The 21407-nt window shown below is 47.1% G+C and overlaps 1 long non-coding RNA gene across 2 annotated transcripts; it reads left to right on the forward strand.

Moving 5' to 3' along the window:
- Window positions 1-449: 449 nt before the first annotated feature.
- On the forward strand, window positions 450-18513 carry LOC135181311 (uncharacterized). 2 transcript variants are annotated; one of them, XR_010304818.1, is made up of 4 exons: window positions 450-931; window positions 4546-4658; window positions 11244-11338; window positions 18127-18513. It is a non-coding gene; the product is annotated as an uncharacterized LOC135181311 (long non-coding RNA). The 2 variants fall into 2 exon arrangements; XR_010304817.1 differs by lacking the exon at window positions 4546-4658.
- Window positions 18514-21407: the final 2894 nt, after the last annotated feature.

The following is a 21407-nucleotide window of genomic DNA, read 5'->3' on the forward strand; positions in this document are numbered from 1 at the left end:
ACTACAGCCCACATAGGTTGGGTGGAAGCCCTGGATATGGTCCAGCTGTGAAAGGCTGAGATCGTGTGGATGTGGGAAGAAAATGCCTTGCTTTTCTACCAGAAGAACTCAGCACCTTCCAGGACATAGGCTTTGAGTGGAGGAGATAGGGATGATCAAGATAATCACACTGGGACAGGGAGAACATTCTCTTTGTTGCCTCGTCTTCAGATGCAAGATGTAGTCCTGGCCAAGATGGAAACAAATCAATCCATACCTAAAAGGGTGCAAAGTTTCAGGAATGTCCTCAGGTCTTTATCTTATGTCAGGGCACCAGGATCCTATTTTCTTCATTCAGCTTGGACTTTCACCTCCAATCTTCTTGTCGCTCAGTGGCTTTTCCAGCTAACCATGAACCAGATTGTGGCCCTAGGGAAAGTGAATAGGTATTGACAAGTGGAAACTGGTGAATGAAGCAGAAGGAGAAAATCAGCTCACCTGTACACTCAAAGACTCCTTTATTTATATCTTGTGCTGAGGTGACAAGGAGCTGTTTTCCGGATGTCATGTGGCTGAAGTGTTCGTTATTGATTTGTGGAGGACTCTACATGAGGCAACAAAGTACCTTACCCCATTCTTAGGGAACAGATGTAGGGAATTCTGGCTAGGATTCAGACCTCTGTGTGGGTGGGAAAAGGCCAGGAAAATTCTCCTAGCCACTTTTGCTGAAGAATTTATAGTATGCATATGTGCTGGTGAACATCATTTTGAGGCTTTTCTCCTTATCAGATGCCATCTTTTTTGTTCAATACAGTTTTGGTGCCATTGACATCTTGATGACATTTGGCCTGGGGGACGTGAAGGAGAATGAACCCAAGGCATATTCTGGTAGTTGCCAGACACAGCAGGTTGGCATCGACACTGCTGCAGCTCTTCTTAACAGTGCCAGAAGGTAGGGAAGATATTTTGATGTGCTAGAAGCTTCAGCTTTTAGATGTGCAGGTTAAAAAAGGGCCATCTTCTGTAAACATCATGCAATTCTTAGCATATTTAAAGTTCCACTTCTGTGTTTGAAAGCTGAGTGCAAATAATTGTCAAATTCTCAGCAACTTATTCTGGACTTGATTGCCAACTTCCACTAGACTGACTGAAATATCTACCCTGGTGCATTTCTTCTGTCTGAAACTACTCCATGAGAAATGGCAGCTTGCTAGTCTGACAGAAGATGGTGGATTCCATACAAATAAGTCTTTTCCCACTGAAATTTTTGAAGAGCTTTAAAATATGGTCAAATTCTTTCCCCAGATTGGAAGGCACCTATGAAAAAAAAAAAGAAATGAAGGCTGAGAACATAATTCAGTTAAATAACACATGCCAGGAACTTAGCCTCCTTTTCTGTTTTCAATTTGTCCCCTAGGGGATGAAGGTTTTCTTGATTGTGCACATTATTGGGTATTATTTTTCATCGAGTTGTAGTAAATATTTCTCAGCTAGTGACAGTTTCATGTCTGGTTAACTTTTGTAGGGTACACAGATTAAACAGTAATGTTTCTGATCTTTGATGAGATTAATGACACTTAGGATGAGGACTGTGCAATGAAAATTAACCCTCCTGAAATATTTTTGAGTGCTTTTTATGCCAGTTTTCCTGCCAGAAAACTCATCTGCTGGCATACTCGCTATAAACTCAGCAACCCGGGTAGACATGTGAGAGGCAGATTCATTTTTTCCTTTGCACAAATATTTGCAAAATTAGGGTGTGGATTTTTTTTTTTTTTTTTTGGGATATCAGTGCCCATCTCTCTAGCAAAGGCACTCTAGATTTAAGCAAGTCAGCCCACATTTCTGAGTCAGACAGCTGGGAAAAACATGGAAGTGAAAGCAATCCATATATTGCTGGAAAAATCACATCGTTAAATGCCAAGAGGGTCTGACTGAAAGGACTGAGAAAGAGGCAAATGCCAGTAATTGGCCCCAACACAAACTTATTTATAGTAAGCCTAAGCAGGGTGAAGTCTAGTCCACTGGGTTCACCTCTCAGGATCAGGCCCTGGGTCTCCTGGGATTTAATTTCTCAGAGAACCACGGGGATGGCAGATGGGAAAGACTTGTTAGGTCATCCTGTCCACATGCCCCAGCAGGAGCAGAACAAGATTGTCTCTTTGCTTCGTTCTCAAGTGCCTCATCTAGATTTAAACAACTCCAGCAATACAACTGTTATTCCAAGAAAATTCCACTGCCTACATATATTACTGCAAAACTGCTTTTTAAACAGCTCTTGACGACCATTTGTTCATTTTGCCTGAACTCCATCACAAAAGAGAAACGTATCAAATGTGGCCTCAAGCACCAGAATCGGTCTGATGACTTACAAATAGAATTAGAGTGCCTATCATCAAGAAATGGATTTTGTGTGGGCTTGCTAGAGGGCAGAGTTAATATTTTTTGCTACCCTAATTTTTGCTTTTCTTCACATTAATGTGCTTGAACTTCTTTGAATTTAAAGCGAACCTCCAGTGTTTGTAATGCTTTATTTAGGCACCTGTGCCCTGGAACTTGCTTACCTGAAAATTGCTGCTATTCAGTTCAGCCTTCAACCTTGGCTACATCTGTGTTGAAGCTATTTTTAATCTGTGGTTTTGTCTCCTATTTCCAGCACACCTCTGATGTGAACTACTTTTAGTAGCTCTCTGGTTATATTACGCATGCTTGGCTCTTGTTTGAGTAAGAGAGGTTGCACATAAGTCCATGTAAAATCAAGGATAGGCATAAAAAAGACCTAGTGTAGCAACTGGAATTACTCATTTTCTTCTCTTTGCTGAAGTAAAAGGGTCATGGGAAAATACTAATCCAGCAAACATGAAATTCTTCATTTGAAAAAAACCTCATGTTTAAAGTGATTTTACTGGCTCCAAGGTTAGACTTCAGTGGAACCTGGCCAGGATTATGGGCCAGGAACTCTTGAACCTGCCAGTTTTCGAGCCTTGGGTGAGTTCACTTAGTGATCAACCCCAGGAGCAGGGGAACGTGGATGCTGCCTGCTGCAATGTAGCCCAATTGGTTATCTACTTCTAATTTGCTGCTACTGGCTGTGGAACTCATAAAATGCCAATTCTGTGCACCATGTTTGGAAAGCTTCAGTTTCTAGGAAACAAAAAATTATGCATATGTTGATCTGGAGCTAAATTGGAAAGGATGGGTTTTTTTTTTCCTGTCAACCTGGAAAAGGCTTTGCTGTCAGAGTCACAACTGTGTCATTTTGTCAAAGACTCTCACTCTAACATGAATGAAAAATCCAGTGCAACTGTGGCATTTTTGTTTGGTTGGTAATATAAATGAAAGTTGTATCCCTGGAGATGAACTGCTGCTTTATCCAGGTGTTTATAAGCTGCTGTACCACATTGCCTTGTATGCTTCTGAAAAAGCACTGAGGAATGATTTCCCGGTGTCCTAGAGCACAAGGCTTATGAGGAACAGCTGAGGTAACCTGGAGAAAAGAAGGCTCAGAAAAGACCTTCCCACTCTACAATCACTGACAGGAGGTTGTAGACAGGTCGAGGTCAGTCTCTCCTCCCAAGTAACAAGTGACAGGACAAGAGGAAATGGCTTCAAGTTATGATGGGGAAAGCTTAGGTTGGGTATTTGCGAAGTTCTCTTCACAGAAGGGGAGGAACCCAGGGAAGTGGTGGAGTCACCACCTCTGGAGGGATTCAAAAGATGTGTGGGTGTGGTGCTGAGGGGCATGGTTTAGTGGTGACCTGGCATTGCTGGGTTAATGGTTGGTCTTGAAGGTCTCTACCAAGTTAAACTTTTCTATGATTTTATGGTTGTCAAAAGAAACATTTTATCTTGTAAATCAAGTCCTTCTTTTCCTGGAAGAAACTGAATTCTGTGACAAAGTCAGTCCTCACTTACTGTGAGGCAGCTTTGGATTGACTTCAAGGATTTTTTTTTCATCTTTATAGGAAGATTTTTTTAACCAGAAACAGTTAATAGCTGAAAAGACTCAGGTACAATCTACATGGGATGGTCTGTTTGGACCGTAACAAGAGAAAAAGCTTAAATGATGGACTCAGAGCTAATGTCAAACTATTAGATGCTTGCACTAGAGTGAAATTCTTTTTGTGTCCTCTCTTCTTGGAGTACTGGTGCCTGGGCTGGGTTTTAGAGTTGGATTTTATTCTACCAGAAAATATCAATCTACTGAGAGAGACTTTTTTTTTTTTTTGTTGCATCTATGCCTCCACGAGCAGGGTAGTCACTGAGATCTCATCATGGCTAATGGGATGCTGCCATCCCCTCTGCCATGCCAGGAAGGCCAGGCTGCTTTTGGGACTGGTGCCCAAACAGCAGCTCACAGCTTTCTTCTGTGGAGAAGTGCCTGATTGTGCCCTCCCTCTGCTCTCTGAGATCCAGCCAAGGAAGGTCTGTTGTGGAAGGTTTAAAAGGAAGATCTGTTGGGGAATACAAACAGCCAGAGAAGCAGAAGGCAGAAGCAGTGAAAGGCACAGACTGGGAGGTATCTTGAATCTTCTAACACCAGGACTAAACTTTTGGTCTGTGTAGGATGCCAGGAGAACAGCTTTGAGTACGGAGGACAAGCAGTGTGAGACAGAGCTGAGCAGAGAGCAGATCTTCTGGTTCACAGCTGTGAAGGATGAGTTCCACTAGATTTTTTTGTAAGTAAACATGAAAACCAGCAAAGTCCCTGACTCTAACACTGACTTCTGATCACATAAGGAATAATCCTACAAAGCTCTACCGTTTGAGTAATACTCAGGCCAGAAGAGCATCAGATATATTGCCAGCTCATCTGCACTTGTCACCTATGTTTACAATAGTAAATTTGCCAGTGCCAGGGAGTTTTACACTACCTTGAGTGCACTGGGAATGATCTAGGCACATCTGTGCTACCAAATGCTCCATACATCTAACCTGAAGTGGCTTTGTACAGTTGTCTGGTGGACAAAGCCCTGCACTAACTTCTGCTCTTTGTGCTGTGGAATCGTTTAGGAGAGTGCCAGCTGTCCCTGGTCATGCCCAGGCCTGCACCAATGGTGCCTTGGTATAAGAGCTAGCCTTACAGTGTGAGCCCAGGAGCGTTTCCCTACGTGACTAAGTTTCTTGACTTGGAAATAGCAATTGTTGGGCTTGAGATAAGAATAAAAGCAGGGTCAGCTATAGCTGTTTGAGCTCCTGAGGGTTTTATGAACATTTGCAAAGGAGACTCCCTTTCTGGTCATTCATTAGATGCTCCAAGGGTGTAATCAGGGATTATTCTGATTTCTTTGCTGCAAAGTTCACAGGGTGCAGCAAGGACTGACTGAGCCAAAGAGAACCAGCTGCCTTTTCTGGCTCTGGAGATTTTCCCATTCCTAATGAAACCCTGCTGGTATGAAGCTGTGAGGCAAGACCCTCTTGCCCTGGATCTATGACCTTCTCCAGGGAACGGATGAGTTTTCCTCTGGATTTAACTTCATGACATGATGCCTTTTACATCAGCCACCATGGATAGCCTGGGAGAGGGGTTGATGGGTCCTCATGGTTCTGTAGAAGCAGGACAGAGCACAGCTCTGATGGGAGCAGAGTCTCACTGGGGAATTTGAAGAGGATCTGTTTGCTTCCAGCACAGGTTGCAGAGCACTACCTGAGACTCTTTAATGAAGAGGCAGCCACTCTTCAGTCAGAAGAAGAGGACTTCAAAAAAGAACAGAACAGCATATAGGATGAGAGGAAATGGACTTAAGAGCAAACAGCCTCAAGTTGCATGGGGGGGAGGTTTAGGTTGGATATTAGAAGAAACTGCTTCACTGAAATAGTTCTCAAACACTGGAAAAGGCTTCCCAGGGAGGTGGTTGAATCTCCATTCCTGCAGGGGTTTAGAAGATGCACAGATGTGGTGCTGGGGGATATGGTTTAGCACCAAAGTTGGTAGAGTTAGAGAGTGGTTTGACTTGATGACCTTAAAATTCTTTTCCAAATGAAACAATTCTATGACCAGGATTAAACTGAATAGTAAATTACAATGCACTGTGCTCTTCATCCTGAATAATACTAGCAGCTGCTTTTCCTGACAAGTAGTCTGGTTGTTCAATGTAATTTCCCCCTTGTTGTCTGCAGGTTACCCTAAGTATGAAGACCAGTTCATGAAACCTGGCTCTTGTTATTTTTATCCTGCAGCAGCTGACAGTAAAAACGACAAAATAATTGATGGGGGAAGTGGGTCAGAGCGTGAAAAATCCGGTCGTAAAAGTCAGAGTGTTTGCAATAAAATATCTATACATGAAGAGAGAGGAGAGAGGAGGGAGGAGGGAGGAGGGAGGAGGGAGGAGGGAGGAGGAGCAAGCTTAGACAGAAAGCAGAGCAATGAGCTGTAAAAAGTGATGTCTGGACCAGACAAAGAATGTACAAATCCAGCTGTCAGTGCAATAATATCCCTTAGCACCTCTGTCTCCTTTCCCTTGAGGGAGACCTCAGCCGTGTTGGTCACTAACTTGGGACAGCGATTGGACTCAGAAGGATGATAAAGTGCTGTAGGGTAAAGTCATGTGCTTGAAGCCTCCCAGGGTCATGGGAAGATCTGGCACACCTCTCTACTGGTAGCTACAAAGGGTGTTTGCTCTTTCATGAGGGAGAACAGGGGCTGAGGTAGTGATGTGAGTTTGGGTTGTAACAAAGATGATTTGGGCTGCAACATGACCCATGGGCTACCAGGCCAGGGTAGAAAACTGTCACAAGGTCAGCAAAGGCAGGTGAGGATGAAAAGGCTAAGTTAGTTAAATACATTAAACAAGTGAATTGCAAACCTGTCCCCAGCTTTTGGTGGCTGCTTTGAGAACTCTGCTGGGGGCAAGGCTGAGGAGAACAACATTTTTCTCCAGTTCTGTTTGGGAACAGGGAGCAGAAGGAGACAGGGGAGATACCCACCAAAGGGTGGTGAAATGCAGTTTTATATACATCAAAGAACAAACTGGAGAGCATTGAGCAACCTACTGGTGATATTTCTCTTGCTGCAAGGAAGGAAATCAATGCAGAAAACAAATCTGAGTTGCAGGCCACCTGAGATCTGTCTCTAGGCTTGACCCAGTGCCCTCCTCTTCTATCTCTGAGGTGGATGAGGGCTCCAAAGCAAGCCTGTCTGAACAGCAAGTACCTCTGCCACTTATCAGACTAATCAGTGTTGTGCCATGAACCCATGTCCAAAAGTGTTTGATATCTGTTTAAAGAGTGAGCTCCATGCATTGTCCTCTTCTGGAGAGGACTGGGATAACCATGAAGGTAATGTGGGCTGTCAGCTTTGGTCCACTCCTAATCATCAATCCTTTTCCAAAGAGAGATGTTTCTGCTGCATGGCACACTGCTGTGACAAACCTTTATCATAGGAACATGGCTGCACAAGATGTGCAACTACTGCAACATGACAGGAGTTAAGGCAGGAGAAACCTCATCTGACCAGGACTGGCAAACTGCAGTTCTACAAGTCAGAGAGATCAGAGGAACATAGTTCAGAATACTTTATTTCTGAAGGTCTGCAGATTTTATTAATGACAAAGCCTGTCTTTGTCTGCCATCTGAGATCAGATAAGCTGAACTGGAGAAACTGAGGAGTAGTTTCCTAAGAATCAAGGAAGTTATGTGGAGTGTTGACAGGAGAAAGGTGTTCTAAAGTCTTTACCAGTAATGTATGTTCATTTTAGCCTATCTTTATCCAATGAAAAAATAACACTGGGAGGAAGGAAGTCTTTATTAAGGATTCAACCTTCTTTCCCTGTTGAGCTGAAGAATGTAGAGATTGCAGTAAATATGCTTTTGAATCCAGAAAAAGGTTTTCAGCAGAACTAAGGCAGGCCAACACTGACACTTGGCCATTCTTACTATTTTTATTTTATTGTTGTTGTTGTTGTTGTTTTTAGTCAGAAGTTCTTCAGATGTTCTGAGAATAAACAAACCATTTTGTCACCTACTCCGCTGAATAGAGGGAGAGAGACAATTATGGGCAGGTACCCACTTCCAAGCTGCCTGCATCCTGCCCTCTGTGGTCCTTCTCTGAACTTTTCTCCTTGTCAGATGGTGCTGGTCACAACAACCCCATGCAGAGATACAGGCTGGGGTCGGAGTGGCTGGAGAGCAGCCAGACAGAGAGGGATCTGGGGGTACTGATTGATACCCGCCTGAACATGAGCCAGCAGTGTGCCCAGGTGGCCAAGAGGGCCGGTGGCATCCTGGCCTGCATCAGGAATGGTGTGGTCAGCAGGAGCAGGGAGGTCATTCTGCCCCTGTACTCTGCACTGGTCAGACCACACCTCGAGTACTGCGTTCAGTTCTGGGCCCCCCAGTTTAGGAGGGACATCGAAATGCTTGAGCGTGTCCAGAGAAGGGCGATGAGGCTGGTGAGAGACCTCGAGCACAGCCCTACGAGGAGAGGCTGAGGGAGCTGGGGTTGTTTAGCCTGGAGAAGAGGAGGCTCAGGGGTGACCTTATTGCTGTCTACAACTACCTGAAGGGTGGTTGTGGCCAGGAGGAGGTTGCTCTCTTCTCTCAGGTGGCCAGCTCCAGAACAAGAGGACACAGCCTCAGGCTGCGCCAGGGGAGATTTAGGCTCGAGGTGAGGAGAAAGTTCTTCACTGAGAGAGTCATTGGGCACTGGAATGGGCTGCCCGGGGAGGTGGTGGAGTCGTCGTCCCTGGGGCAGTTCAAGGCAAGGTTGGATGTGGCACTTGGTGCCATGGTCTAGCCTTGGGCACTGTGGTAAAGGGTTGGACTTGATGATCTGTGAGGTCTCTTCCAACCTTGGTGATACTGTGATACTGTGATACTGTGGTCCTGTCATATAGAGGATTGGCACCATCTGCTAACACGTCTGCCTGATTGGCTGGAGAGATGAGCAGGATCACTGAGCACATCATGTCTACATTCCCTGAGTATTTCCAGAAGAGAAAGGTGGACAAATTCCCAGTGTACTCTGTCACTGATTTATGTAGCTTGGATCCACAACTGCTAAACAATGAGTGATCAGGGTTTGTTTGACAGCTTGGTCTAAAGCTTTGCACATGTTAGTGTTAGAACATATTTTTGTACTGTTGCAGAATTCCCCTTGGATCAGGCTGTACTTGCAGGGGCAAGGTGGGGATGGAAATTTCTACTGGCTGTGACTAGGGTTTTCAAACCACCACAGCACAAACCACAGCACAGCACAAACTACAGCACAGGAAGTTCCACCTCAACATGAGGGATAATTTCTTTACTGTAAGGGCCACGGAGCACTGGAACAGGCTCCCAAGAGAGGTTGTGGAGTCTTCCTCTGGAGACTTTAAAGACCTGTCTGGATGCATTCCTGTGTGACCTGTGCTAGATTCTATGGTCCTGCTCTGGCAGGGACATTGGATTTGGTGATCTATGGAGGTCCATCCCAACCCCTAACACCCATGATCTGTGGCAGCATAAAGCAGGTCATTATTAACAGAGCAGGCAATGGCAAAAGCATGTCTGTCAGTGAGGTCACACTGGTTTCCTCAACCCAGCCACCTCCTGCCTGCCTCCTCCTGAACCTACCCTTCCTCTATGGGTGCAAGTGAGACAGGGCTCCTCTCTGACCAGGTGAATCATGTTTCCAGTCTTGTTTAGGTTTTAAAAAAACAAATGTAAAATGTGGGACAGAAAAGGATCAGGCTGGAAAGTTGCATATTTCAAACACACATTTTTATCTGTCTATCCCCTGTATGATGATGGGGACAGCCCCAGCTTGCTGGCTGCTTTTCAAGACAATATGTCAGAGGTTTGTGCAGAAAAAAATCAGTTTTGTCAGCTAACGTCTTGACAGGCCTGTTTTGTGTCCAACTTTGCTCATCATGCTGCCTGTGTCTACACAAGGAGGCATTTCCATATGCAGCCAAGGGCCCCGCTTATGCTGCATCGCAACCCAAGCCAATGCACGGCCAGAACCTGAGCTACAGAGCTGATGGTGGGAGCTCTACTTGCCACCCACTGCAGCAGGACAAGTCCTTTGGGTTGCATGGCTGTGATTCTGCAAGGCCAGAAGTTAACCAGCATGTGAAGGATCTGGCCTGTCAAGCTGCCAGCACTTCCCATCCAGGAGCAAGCTTTGTAAATCCAATTGTTGCTTGCTGAGCAGCTCCCTGACAGATTTTGGGAGCACTGGGAACATATATCAGCGTGTTGACAATGTTTATGGCCAGGCAGGCTGTGGTGGATGCAGCCCATCTCCCAGTGCTAGGCCCCTGGGAGCTGCTGGAGGGGAGCAACAAAAGGCTCAGAGGCAGCAAAACTTGCTTAGCATCACTGCAAGGTCAGTGATGCAGCATGTGGGGGCAGAGATCAGCGACCAGAGACATGAGCATTTGTCAAGACTCTGTACAAGATGCTTTTAACCCACTGAGGTGGGGAATATCTATTAAGACAATGGAGAGGACTGTTCCTTGGTGGGTTGTGCTGCTTAGTCCTGATCTTGCTCTTGGCATCTTCCATGGCACCTTCTATCTCCACTCTGTTCTGATTCCTCATATCCAGACATGGTTTCATCTCTATAAATGGTTCTTTGTCCTGAACATAGTGATGGCTGTTTTCTCTCCTATCTATCTCTCCAGATCATCACTGAATCATAGAATTGTTTCCATTGGAAAAGACTCAAAGGTCATCAACTGCTAACTCACCACTGCCAGGTCACCACTAAACCATTATCTATCTTGACAAGACAAAGGGAAACTGATAGGACAAGTGGAAATCATAGAATCATAGAATCAAGCAGGTTAGAAACAGCCTCCAAGATCATCCAGATCAGCCTATCCCCCAGCCCTATCCAGTCAACCAGACCATGGCACTAAGTGCCTCATCCAGGCTTTTCTTCAACACCCCCAGGGACGGTGACTCCACCACCTCCCTGGGCAGCCCATTCCAATGCCAATCACTCTCTCTGGCAAGAACTTCCTCCTAATATCCAGCCTATACTTCCCCCAGCACAACCTGAGACTTGATTTTCATCAGGTGTGGTTTAGGTTGGATATTAGGGAAAAAAAAGTGGATATTAGAAAAACAGTTCTTCACAGAGAGCATTGTGAGGCAGCGGAACAGGCTGCCCAGGCCAGTGGTGGAGTCACCATCCCTGGAGTATTTAAAAGACAGGTAGGAACGCTGATGAGGGACATTGCTTAGTGCTGAACTGGCGGTGTTAGTGCTCAGACTTGATGATCCTAAAGGTATCTTCCAATCAAAACGATTCTATGATTCTATCTTTCTGTACCTCCCAGGATTTGGACCAGATACGGCCAAGAGTGCCTAACAAGGGACACCTTACCGTGGATCATCGCACCGGGACACCTGCATGACTCGGGCAGTCCAGCAGGTAGAAGCCACTGCCATGTGAAAACCCCCAGCCGAAGGATTCAGAGGTGCTTGCGAGCAGCCCCTCCGGCGAGGCAGTGATGGAGCCGGAGATGGGCTGGCAGCGCCATCTGCTGCACGGTCCCGGGAGTGCACGGCCGGGGAGTAGCTCCGGCACCGAAACTCTCCCCGCGGGGTTTACAGCTGGCCAAGAGCGACGCTGCTATGGCTGATTCCAGCTGGGCAGTGCTGCACTGAATGGCCCAAGGAAAGATCACCTTCAGCCTCGGCACTTTCTAGCCTGATTCTCTCCTCAGAAATATTTTGGCCATCAAACAGTGCAGGGATGGAGAAAAGAAAGAAAAGAATTTGGTAGCAGAGGTCCAATCCCTGTTTTCCATAGGGAGCATCTGAGTCTATGTGGTTGACAAAATGCGGAGACAGATTATATTTTAACTTTTGTATCTAACAACAAACATTTTAGCTTCACAGGGGCAAAAGAGACGGCAGAAGTCCCTATGTAAAAGCCAATAGCCAAATTTTTGTTTTCCCCACTCTCAATACATTCATCTGCTTCTTGTTTGGCTAAAGGGAAGGGGGAGCCATGTCCACTGGAATCAGCAGCACAGCTCAGCTGAAGCAAGGAGTTTGCTGGGGCTCTGGGTGTCACGGCACAAAGTGAAAAGCAAACCTCTGTCACTAAACTTAATCCAAATGAAAGTATTTGATTTGAGTTTTCCAGGAAGAAAAATGAACAAAGAAAGAAGATGGAACTACTTGAGTGAAACCAGAACCTTTTTAACAACAAAGTTTGATTTTGCAAACTTATCTTTCCTGCTGAACAATTGTTCTTGCAGACAATTCCCACAGCCTTTTCAGAAAGGCAGGGGGTCACCAGCTGGCATCTTCTGGGCTGTATGGAGTTGATTAGTTCAGACCAATTAGGCAGTTATTGAGTGTTACTAAACCACAGTTAATGGCAATAAATTGAAAACAGCCGAGACACTTGGCATCAAAAAGTGAATCCCAAGGATTCCTCAAATCAGGTTACTTCTCTTTCTGCACTTCTGTTCCCTATGATCTTGGTCTTGACTTTGTGCTGATGAAAGAACTTCATCACCTCCCCAGGCAGTGACATACCTTTCATACAGGAGATGGAGCAATAAAAGCCAGAAATGAGACTTAGAAATGGGACTGGATTTACAGTGCAAGGCAGTAGATGGGACTGTTTTTTCCCTATGTTTCTGGGGATGTACAGAGTTGCAACTGCCTAAACATCAGGTACTGTTTGGGATGTCTCTGGATACCTGACAGGTATGCAGGGAAGGGCAAATAGGTCATCCATATTCTGCTGTTGTGGCACTTGGAAGTCAGTGGGGATGCCTTGTGTGGTTTGAAACACTTGTGTTAGAACACTGGATTGCATCCCCAGCATGCAGCAAACACAGAATCACAGAACAGTTTAGGTTGGAAGAGACCTTAGAGATCATCTACTTCACTCTCCCTGCCATGGGCAGGGACACCCCTCAACAAGCCTTGGCTGCTCAAGGCCTCATCTAACCAGCCCTCAAACACCCCCAGGGAGGAGGCATCCACAGCTTCCCTGGGCAGCCTGTTCCAGAGTCTGACCATCCTCTTACTGAGGAACTTCTTCCTATGATCCAGTCTGAACCTACTCTCCCTCAGCTTAAAACCATCTCCACTTATCCTGTCACTGAACGTCCTTATGAAAAGTCTCTCTACGGCCTTCCTGTTGAATCCCTTTAGGTATTGGAAGGCAACTAAAAGGTTCTGCTGGAGTCTTCTCTTCTCTAGGCTGAATGAGCCCAATTCCCTTGGTCTATCCTCATAGCAGAGGTGTTCCAGCCCTTAGATCATCTTTGTGGTCCTCCTCTGGACTCAGTCCAGCAGCTCTGTGCCCCTCTTATGATGGAGACATCAAAACTGGACACAGTATTCCAGGTGAGGTCTCACAAGGGCAGAGTAAAGGGAAGACTCACCTCTCCAGACCTGCTGGCCACACTCCTCTTAGTGCAGCCTGGGGTATGATTTGCCTTCTGGGCTGCATGAGCACACCACCTGCTCATGTTGAGCTCCTCATCCATCAACATACCCAAGCCTACAGAGCTAGTCTGTTTCTTCAGAGTTACATGTAGACACTTCCATAGCCAGGCTCCAACTGAAATCCACTTCTGCTCTGTGCAGTCTTGCACGTGTCCTGTTGTGCTGAACTTAGACTAGACTCTGGATCTGGGAAGGTAGAGAGTTGTGCTGATGGGACTGAAGAAGAAAGGACTCAAAAAAACCCTTCTCCTTTGCTCATGCCACTCTAAGGAGTGATCTGAAACACAGAGAAGTTGAGTTGGCAGCAGCAGACCAACGTGTAGCCATTTCCCACACTGCCTTTGCCCAGGGTCTCACTGTGAAGAACTGGTTTGCAGCAAACAAAGTATTTCTGTGTCAGGTGAATCAGACCCTCGATTTCTCCCAACTGCTCTATGAGTTTTGGGCCAAAGTGAAGGACCCAGCTTTTACCCTGAGCCTTCCTCTGACTCCTTTGCTCCTATGGCTTGCCTTGATTCCCAGAGTAGTGACTTGCAGGGGCAGCAGACCTAACTCCTACTGGCACTTTGACAAATGACTCACTTTTTATTCAGTTGGACTGCAGGGTCTTCAACTGGCTGCGTGAGCAAGTCCCACAGGATCCCAAATATCCTCATCTGCCTTCTGCCCAGATGAGAAGTAATCCTTCAGGTTTGTTTGAACTGATGTTCACAGTGGTAGAAGCTGGTGACGCTCCCCACTGAGTAGCCTGTCTCACAGAAAACCTCTGCTGGCTAGACCAAACCTTGTCTTGAACAGGGTCCTTCACCTTCCCACAGCACACTGGGTGGCAAAATACCTGTTGAATGCAGTGACAAGGATATGGATGCTCCTGAGGAATTTGAACTGGTCAGTCCTGAAGACAGGCAGGTCTGTCTGGTCTCAGTGGATTCACTTTCAAAGGGGAGTCGCTAGGGAAAAAGCAGGGAGGCACTGGACGGTAACAGGCTGCTACACATGTCCCAGCACAAAGCTGACAACAGCTAGAGCCACATGTGATACGCCTCTGGAGTCCTAGCAGGGTTGATTTATCTTGGTGTTAGGCCTAATATACTTAAAAGCCCTTTATAAATAACCCAGGACCTTTTGCACTTGCTGTCCTCCAGACTTGCTTTGTTTATTTGACTGGTTGAGCTGAGCCTGTCATTTTAATGAAAATAAACTTCTTGTCAGAGACCTTTTCCTTTGGGGACCTTAGAAAGGACACAGAGAGCAAGTCTCTGCTTCTCTTCTCCTTCCCAGCAGCCCCATTACGTTCTTATCTTTTTGGCTTATGAAAGACAAAGAGGTTTGGGGAAAGGTTAACTGCCCCCCTGTGGGTTATGTTTCTTCTGGCCTGCAGAGCTTACCTCCAAAGGGGAACAACAAGGCTTCTTAGTTGGAGTGTGGCTTTCTTGAGCAGTAGGTATCTAACGGCTGGCAGAGATGAAGTTCACCCTAAAGCTCCAAGAGGCACCCATAGAGGCAGGTGGATGACAGACAGACAGACTGACAGGTCATGGTGTGGAAAAGGTATAGGATGGTGAATCCTACCCACTCCTTTACCACCTCATCTCCTCCCAGGTATTTTGGGCTGCAGAAAGCCACTGTGACCTGAGCTGTCACCACAAGGCTGGTTGAGGAAAAGGGAGCAGTGGACAACTTTGTTCCATGAAGAGAGGTGGAGGAGCACAGGCTGAAGGGGAAAGCTGCTGACACTGGTAGAAGTCCTTGCCTCCTTTCTCTGCTGATAGTGGGAAAAGGGGTCTGTGGGCCTGACCTGCTAAGGTGAGACTGTACCAGCCATGGCTGTGTGGTCTCTTTGCTATAACTGAGACAGCTGTAGAGGCTGCTGGTTTGATGTGTGAGTGCACCAAGGAAAGGGAATCGGCAGCTTTACTGTCTAAACCTGGGAACTCACTTGTTTCCAGAGGTTCAATGAGCTCCTCTGTGCCCAGAAGGACCTAGTTTTAGTGGTGGCAGAGGAAGATGTGAAGTAGTGTCTGCAGCCTGATACAGCTTGGGCTGTACCAGCTCAAGACCTTTGTGTTGTCTTACAGAGAGACTGAGATAGGTCTAGTTGAATTACAGTTTCAAATACAGGGACAGGTTGTGTGGTCTTCATCCTTGGAAGCTTTCTGGACCATATTGTAGAAAGTCCTGAGCAACCTAGGCTGATTGCCACTGCTTTGAGTAGGAGGCTGGACTAGAAACCTTCTGAGGTCCCTCCTAGCCCAAATTATCCCATGAATCCTATGACCTTTGTAGAGCAGAGGCAGCTCAGCTCTACCTCAGACTACTCTGTAGATGAACTCATGGCTCACTCAAGAAGCTGCCACTACTTTTCAGCTTGTCCACAGATGAGGGCTTCAAGAAGGAGGCATTTGATGTTTTGAAAGGGTCCATGCTCCGGTTAGGTCTGCTGGAAGGCTCCTGCTTTGGGACCGTGTTTGCCATGTCTCCGTTTCTCTGTTTTATCCCCCGAGCTTCAGGTCATCTCTGTCTGGGATGAGCTGGCTAATTTTTTGCTCCACAGCTGTTTTCAGCCTGCACTCTGCTTGGTTCTGGCACTAGTGTTTCCCTCCTCTAATAGGAGATTTGGATCAGCAGAGGGAGTGCAAGAGCAAGGGAAGAAGGAAAGCACAGGCTGATGTGCTGGTTTTGACCGGAATAGTTTATTTTCTTCATAGTAGCTGATATTTTGGCTGTGTTTTGGCTGCGTGCTGAAAACAGTGTTGATAACACAGGGATGTTTTAGTTACTGCTGAGCAGTGCTCACACTGTGTCAAGACCTTTTCTACTCTTCACGCCACTCCACCAGCGTGGGGGCTGGAGGTGCACGATAGGATGGGATGGGACACAGCAGGGACAATTGACCAAAGGGATACTTCCTATTATACAATGTCCTGCTCAGTAACAAAAAGGTGGGTAAGAAGGAGGAAGGGGGAGACATTCAAAATGATGGCATTTTGTCTTCCCTGGTAACTGCTACATGTGATGCAGCCCTACTCTCCTGGAGGCGGCTGGACACCTGCCTGCTGATGGAAAGTGCTGAATGAATTTCTTACTTTGCTTTGCTTGCATGCACAGCTTTTGCTTTACCTGTTAAGCTGACTTTATCTTAACCCCCAAGCTTTATAACTTTTAATGCTCTTCCCCATGCTGCCTGAGGGAAGTGAGCAAGTGGTTCTGTGATGTTTAATTGTCAGTCTGAATTAAATCATGACAGCTGAATATAAAAGGTGTTTGATCTCCTGAGGTGCTCTATGAGTCTCACTCAGAGACCATAGAACCACAGAATGGTTTGGGTTGGAAGGTGACTTTAAAGGTCATCTAGTCCACCCCTGTAGTGAGCAGGGATATTTTTGCTAGGTCAGGTTGTTCAGAGCCCCTGTGCACCCAGACATAGAATTTTTCCATGGATGGGGATTCTATCAGCTCTGTGGGCAACATGGGCCAGTGCTTCACCACCTTCATTACAAAAACTGCCTGAATTGCCCCTCTTTTGGTTTAAAACCATCACCCCTTGTCCTGTCACAACGGGCCCTGCTGAAAAGTCTGTCCTCACCTTTCTTACAGGATGCATTAAGTACTGAAAAGCTACAATAAGGTCTCCCTGGAGCCTTCTCTTCTCCAGGCTGAACAACCCAAACTCTCTCATCCTGTCTTCATAGTAGAGGTGTTCCAGCCCTCTGATCGTTATTGTGGTCTACTCTAGACCCACTCCCCCAGCAGGTTCAGCTCTTTCATGCCTTTCTTGTGCTGAGATGAGCTAGTCCTGTGAAAAGGTTAGCCTCCTAGCCAGGCTCGTGTTTTCACTTACAAAAACGACACAAGACTTTCTCAGCAACCTCTCCTCACCTGGTGGATGTAAGAACATCTTCTGATTGCCTTGCAGAAGTATCAGCAACACCATAAAAGCATATAAAAAAAAGCACGGACCCTTCGAACTCAGAATCCCCAGGTTAGAAGATTTTCATACAGAACACTTAGAAATCAACAATAATATTGCCACAAACAAACAAACAAACAAACCAGGAAACAAAACCCCCTACAAAACCAACCAACCAACCAACCCCCCAAAAAACCCAAAGCAAAATAAACAAACAAAACCTGAAGCCCTCCGTGAGCTAACAGGGCAGACCTCATGGCATCGCCTTCCACTACCTGCAGGACAGAGAGGCCAGGAAAACGCCTGATTCCCAGCAGGAGGAGGGGTATCAAATACCACATTCAGTTAGTCCACCAGCTGAGGCTGTAAACACAGCCATCAAGTTCATTCCACATCATGTGGGGGACAGCTTATTGCCACGGGAGAAGACGGTTCTGAGCAAGTCCAGTTATGTGCAATGGGAGGAGGGGAATTGAAAGGGCAAAATGCTTGGATTCATCCTGCTGGGTTGTCATATTCCCCCCTTGGATTTGTCATCTGCTGCTAATTAGAGGCAGTCGTCTCTGTCTAATGTGGGCAAGCCCTGGCTGTGTGCTTGCAGGCTGGGAGGGCACAGCTTGCCATGTCCAGCAGAAGGTCTTGCAGATGCTTGAGCTCCGCTCGTGTCCTCAGGAGTTTGTGAGCTGAATTGAGGGGGTGGTGGGGAAATATGAAGGGCAGGCTCTACAAGGGCAAGCATAGCCCAGAGCCAAGCTTTTCTTCTGGCAGCTGGCACCAGACATTTATAGGGACATGCTTTTTTCTATTTTTTTTTTCCATTTGATTTTTCTTCTCAGAGTGTCCCAAATGGACCTTGAAGGGGAGAAGATTATTTAAACCTGTTGTGGCCTACAAACATGGACAGCCTCAAAAAAGATGCCATTGCTCTTCCGACTTTTCTCACTGCACCATCTGCCAGGAACTGCAAATCCCTCTCTTGGCCAAGCCTTTCCCCTCAGGGACCATCTTCATGGATGAAAGTAGAAGAAACCATCCATGCCACCCCCAAGGGCACCCCCACTGCCTTCTTTGCTCCTGGGGAGATCTGATGACACAGTAGGGGCTATGACTGCGTGAGCTGTAGCAGGGCAGCGAGGAATCTCGGATGGGATGCAAGGAGTGGAAAGAACCCACAGCAGAGTTTGGTTTGGCAGCCCCTTGCAGACAATAAAAGGTCAGGCTGCAGAGGAGCTTGTTTTGTTTTATTTCCCTGGCTTTTGTTCAAGGCTGTGTCCTCAAGGATGGGGATTCTCTACCGCGGTGGCAGGCTGACAGTATGGGTGGGCGGCTGGATCTTTGTGCTGGTGTTTCTTAACATGCAAATGATTTTGGTTCAGTGCAGTCCCTTGCCAAACAACCCTGAGATGAGGTAACAGAAAGGTCCGTATGGAAACTGTCAAGTGGAGTTTGACAGTGTGGTCCAGTACTCTCAGCAGATTAGCTGCCTCACCCCTTGGTTTTGGGTAGAGTTTGATGTTTTAGAAATGGTGCTATTGCTTTTGAAACTTCCCAGGGCAGGAATAGCTTCCTACAGCTGTGTGTCACACCCTGCCTGATCCCTCTCTCCTGCAGTCTGAGGATCAAAGACCACAACACACTGCTCTCACACAGAAAGGGGTTTGCAAGGCCACCGTGGGTGTGCATATTCAACAGCTTGGAGAGGTGTGTTAAGCTCTCACCCAGAGTACCCTGACAGGCTCCATAGAACCACCTCCTCTACTTGGCTGCTGTGCAAGGCCATAAGCAGATGCAGTGTGCCCTCTTGAGCTTAGATGCTGCCATTATATCTGTCTTCTAGCTGAGCTTTTCTCAAACCTTCAGACTGCAATAAGGAAATCAGTTCTCAAACACAGAGCACCTGTTTCAGGCTTAACTCTAGCATGACTAGAACTTGGCTCTTTGGAAGACACAAGGACTTTGATGCACGGGCCAATATCTTCTCCAGGTCTCCAGTACCCGTATGAACACGGTGCTAAGCCTCAGGAGCCTGCTGAGCAGCTCAACTGCCTTTTGGGGCCAGACTGTCTAGGAGTGATGTCAGGCTAATAATAACAAGCTGATTGTTAATAACAACAGTCTGACGTAGAATCTGATTCACAAAAGCATAAAGAACACATACAGAATGAATGCCAGCCAATGTGGGTTTATGGAAAAGGGGGGCTTGTGGTACCCACTTAATTTCATTCTTTTAGATGGTGAGGTTAGTTCATGAACACAACTGCAAACGCAGCATGCTCACAAAGTATTGGATTTGCACAGCGTGGCATTCCAGTGGGGGGAAAAAGCACCACACATGAGTGGAGCATGTGTTAAATGAGCTAAGAGCTGGCCAGCTGACAGATCTCAAATGGTGGCAGTCCATGGGGAATCACTGGTGACAGGATCTGTTTCTTCGGTGCAAAGTCCTAGGCCCAAAGCCACACAGCCTTCCCCACCAGTGAGCTGGAAATAAAGGCAAAACTACTCCTGAAGAAGCTGGGAAGTGGGAAAAAATGAGGTGGACAAGGACAGATAGCCAGAGGGACACTTGCTATGAAACTGTTTCCATGCAGATTTTAGCCCAGCCATCTGGAAATGGACTCTGATGGTGGGCTGGGAGATTGAAGTACAGTGGGCTGCAGCTGAACCTCTTCATGGCATGTAAGGTCACATGCTGGCTGCTGCTGGAGCCAGAGACATCTCTTTGCAGAACTTTGAGTTTAGCAAATCTGCATCCCATGGTAGAAACCCTCAACAGAAAGCAGATGACGGGCTGAGGGCTGCACATAAGGGAAGTGATGTAACCATTTTGGATGGAGTCTGAAATTGGGCACACAGTTCTGATGTCCACACTTCAGAGAGACACTGGATTTTCTGTGTGCGGAGCGTGCTGTTGGGACATAATTCCCTTTACAGCTATGGACATCTTAACTGTGACAGAAGGAGGTGGAGCAGACAGTTGCAGGGTCTAGAGTAGGTGTATGCCCCAAGGGGAGTATCTCTTTGGAGTCTCTTTCAGCGACCCAGTTTTGCAGCCTATGTGCTATCAGATGTTTTCTTCTCCTGATCATTTTATGGCTACAGGGTAGTTCAGGCTGCAAGGGACCTCAGGAGTTCTGCTCAAAGTAAGGTCAGCTACGGGGGTCAGCACAGTTGCTCATGGTTTTATCCTGAAACCCTCCCAGATTGGAAACTGTAGATATAACACGTGGAAGAGCTGCAACAAGGACTCAGCTTTGCTTCTCAGACGTGTTACTTGGCTACGGCTGGAGTAGTTAGATTGGTGTCTCTCTGCACTACTGAGCTGGGTTGTCTCCCTCAGCCTAGCAGATTTGCAACCCAGTGAGAGCCCCAGGATGCTTGACCCTAGTATTTGGCAGCACCAGGTGAATGTCCATGATAAGCTGTTTATCACAGCCCTTGTTTTGAGTGCTGAGCATTTATTCACCCAAAAAGAGTGCCATGGAACACGCACCCCAAAACCTGTCTGTTTGTCCTTCTCTGTCACCTACAGCTGCCTGCTTGCTGCAAAACAAGCTGGTGTTGTTTGCCTTAAGGACCAAAGCTCATTTAAATGCATGGCTACTCCCTGTCTCCACACGATATCTAGACGAGATGCCCTGGTTCAGGTGAGTCAGCGCTGGCTGAAGTCAGCAGCGCTGCCAACCTCACAGCTCTCTCTGCGAGGCGGAGGCAGCTCTTGCGCCGTGCTTCTCCCAGCGCTGAGCCGGCAGGTCTCTAATCATCTCCCGCCCCCGGTCCTTGGACCGAGCCCCAGCTCAGCCGTGACACGTCCCTGGAGGCTGCCCGGTTGCGCTGGGAGCCTCCTCTGCTCTGCGAGCCCCAGGGGAGATGTTGCAAGAGAAACCAGCCCCTGCAGCCAGGGAGGCGCTGTGGAAAACAGCCCCTGCTCTTGCAGGGAACTCCCTGGCTGCGTGCAGCACAAAGGTCTCTGGCGGGATGCTGGCGAGGCCACCAGCTGGTTTTTTGCCTCTTTGTTTTCAGAGGGAGCTGACAAAGCTCCAGGTGGCCGTTTGGCCGCCACGCTCTCTCCTCGGCTGCCGGCGCCGGCAGCGAGTGACTCAGCCCTTTCCCGGCT

This window comes from Pogoniulus pusillus, chromosome 14, assembly GCF_015220805.1.
Source record: "Pogoniulus pusillus isolate bPogPus1 chromosome 14, bPogPus1.pri, whole genome shotgun sequence".
NCBI lineage: Eukaryota > Metazoa > Chordata > Aves > Piciformes > Lybiidae > Pogoniulus > Pogoniulus pusillus.